The sequence below is a fragment of the Ranitomeya variabilis genome, chromosome 2, assembly GCF_051348905.1.
Source record: "Ranitomeya variabilis isolate aRanVar5 chromosome 2, aRanVar5.hap1, whole genome shotgun sequence".
Taxonomy (NCBI): Eukaryota; Metazoa; Chordata; class Amphibia; order Anura; family Dendrobatidae; genus Ranitomeya; species Ranitomeya variabilis.
In genome coordinates, this window is record NC_135233.1 from 426,266,508 (window position 1) to 426,269,436 (window position 2,929).

The 2,929-nt window shown below is 53.7% G+C and overlaps 1 protein-coding gene across 1 annotated transcript in view; it reads left to right on the top strand.

Moving 5' to 3' along the window:
- The first annotated feature begins 600 nt into the window (after positions 1-600).
- CKAP5 (cytoskeleton associated protein 5) overlaps positions 601-2,929 on the top strand; it is a 33,639-nt gene continuing 31,310 nt past the window's right edge. Inside the window, 1 exon segment of the mRNA XM_077286842.1 lies at positions 601-709. The gene's annotated coding sequence lies outside the window, so the exon portion shown is untranslated.

A 2,929-nucleotide genomic window follows, 5' to 3' on the forward strand; every position in this document is an offset into this window, starting at 1 on the left:
TGGCAGTGACGGGGTCCTTCAGCAGTAGCTGGTTGCCATGGCAAAGCACCAGTATCTGGCAGGGGGCTGATAGGTGCCAGTGATGGAGGCCCGGGCAGAATAGCGCAGGTGAAATAACACTGTCAACCGCCAGAGCATTAACAGCCGCGCTCCAGAGCGCTAACGCTGTAACATGGAGCGTGAAGGGATAAATCATCCCGCGACATAAAAAAAACCTAAAGAAAACAAAAAGGTCACATATTTGGCGCCGTCCGGTGAACACTACAGTGAAGAAAGGCATAATGTCCAATTCAATCAACCAAGAAATAATAAATAAAGAGTTTTCTTTCTTGGAAGATGAAAAGTGAAGCTCAGAGGGACACAATAAAAGTAAGTAGAGGGCGGAGGGGCGAGAACCTGTCTGTGCTGAGGGTCTGAGGTAAAGCAATCCTTCCGCCTGCGACACACACCCTACCTCACCGCAGCCCTCACAGGAGGACGGAGCACAAGCAAAGCTCCCGCCGAGGGCGACACAGCAACACCTTCACCACGGCCCCGCCCACCGCGTTCGAAATGCCCAATCGAACAGCAGCCGCCGCCGTCGCGCTCTCGTCCAATCAGGTTTAAGGATACTGCGCAGTCAGATAGTTCAAACGGGCAGCACAAACGGCGGAGGATCCTGGGAGGCCCCGGAGCGCCGGATATCGCGACAGAATCGCGGAGGCAGCAGGTTAGGGGCCGGTCGTGACTGTGGAGCGGGGAAAAAGGGCCGCTGTCTGGAGATGAGGGGCGGCCTGACATGGCCGACATAGGGGGGCTGCAGGCCTGGGGTGACTGCTGATACTGGGGGGATGGGGCAGGTGAGGGCCTCTGCGGGCGGCGGCTCCGCTGTGATCTGGGGCGCTGTCTGCTGCAGTCCGAATCCGGGGTCCAGGGATTGTGAGGGCTGCGAGACCAGATCTCCCTCAGGTGCAGGGATCTGCTGGCTGTCCTCTCAGATCCCATCACCACCATAAGGTGCAGGGATCTATTGGCTGTGTTCTCAGATCCCAACACAAAGTGTAGGGATCCACTGGCTGTGATCTCAAATCTGCCCCCCATAAGGTGCAGTGATCTACTGGGTGTGATCTCAGATCCCCCTCCCTCAATAAGGTACGGGGATCTACTGGCCGTGATCAGATTCCCCCCCCCCCCCAATAAGGTGCAGGGATCTACTGGCTGTGATCTCAAATCTGCCCCCCCCCCTCTTTCCAGGTGCAGGGATCTACTGGGTGTGATCTCAGAACCCCCTCCCTCAATAAGGTGCAGGGATCTACTGGCTGTGATCTCAAATCTGCGCCCCCCTCTTTCCAGGTGCAGGGATCTACTGGGTGTGATCTCAGAACCCCCTCCCTCAATAAGGTGCAGGGATCTACTGGCTGTGATCTCAGATCTCCCCCCCCCCCCTCCCCTCTTTCCAGGTGCAGGGATCTGCTGGCTGTGATCTCAGATCCTCCATAAGGTACAGGGATCTGCTGGCTGAGATCTCAGATCCTCCATAAGGTACAGGGATCTACTGACTGATCTCAGATCCCCCCCCCTCTTTCCAGGTGCAGGGATCTACTGGCTGTTATATCAGATCCTCCATAAGGTGCAGGGATCTACTGACTGTGATCTCAGATCCCCCCCACCCCTCTTTCCAGGTGCAGGGATCTACTGGCTGTTATCTCAGATCCTCCATAAGGTGCAGGGATCTACTGGCTGTTATCTCAGATCCTCCATAAGGTGCAGGGATCTACTGACTGTGATCTCAGATCCCCCCCCCCCCCCCCCCCCCCCCCCCTTTCCAGGTGCAGGGATCTACTGGCTGTGACCCTGCCAACGTTTTGTGAAAGGCCAGAGCTCCCCGCAGTTCCATGGTTTCCTGTGCGGGGGACTTGGGGAAAATGGCAGCCAGGGGGGTGGTGCATGCGCAGATGGAGATCTCAGGAGATGAGATTTCAGCGCTGTGATCTTGGTGCTGACATCTCCACCCGCAGCAGCGCCGGGCACCCCTTCATCCCACCCTGCAGCAACATTACCGGTAAGGTATATCCGCATTATGAGACGCATCCCCGTTTTCTCCCCAAATTTTTTTTTGGGGGGAGAGTGCGTCTTATAATCCGAAAAAAATACGGTAATATGCAAATGAGGCTGAAGAGCTATGATAGATCTGAAGCCCCTGTCACTCCAGCTCTATTCCCCACCGCCTCCTGCTTGACTGCCAGTTTTGTTGCCTAAATTCACACTATAGAGGCCTCTGTGCTCTGTTAAAGGGAACCTGTCAGCATGATTGTGCTCAGTGATTACAGGCAGGGTCAGGTTGGCGCAGTTATACTGATTACACTGATACCTGTCAGCATGCTTGTGCTCAGTGATTACAGGCAGGGTCAGGTTGGCGCAGTTATACTGATTACACTGATACCTGTCAGCATGGTTGTGCTCAGTGACTACAGGCAGGGTCAGGTTGGCGCAGTTATACTGATTACACTGATACCTGTCAGCATGGTTGTGCTCAGTGACTACAGGCAGGGTCAGGTTGGCGCAGTTATACTGATTACACTGATACCTGTCAGCATGGTTGTGCTCAGTGACTACAGGCGGGGTCAGGTCAGCGCAGTTATACTGATTACACTGATACCTGGTGATGAATCCGTCTTGTGGTTGTTTCATCTTTTCAGTTTTGAGTTAAAGGGAATCTGTGTTCCCAACCCCCCAAGACGTGTATGACCTATTAATATGGGCATACAGGTGATAGAAGTGTTACACTGCTCCTACCTGTATCCTCATATTAATGGTCTTGATACTGAGAAATGCCATATTCTATATTCTAATGATTTATTCCAGGATCCAAGCGTGCACTACTGTAAGAAATCAAGATCAGTGAGGCAAGGTTCACACTACATTGCAGGCGTCCGTTAACGCCGCCATT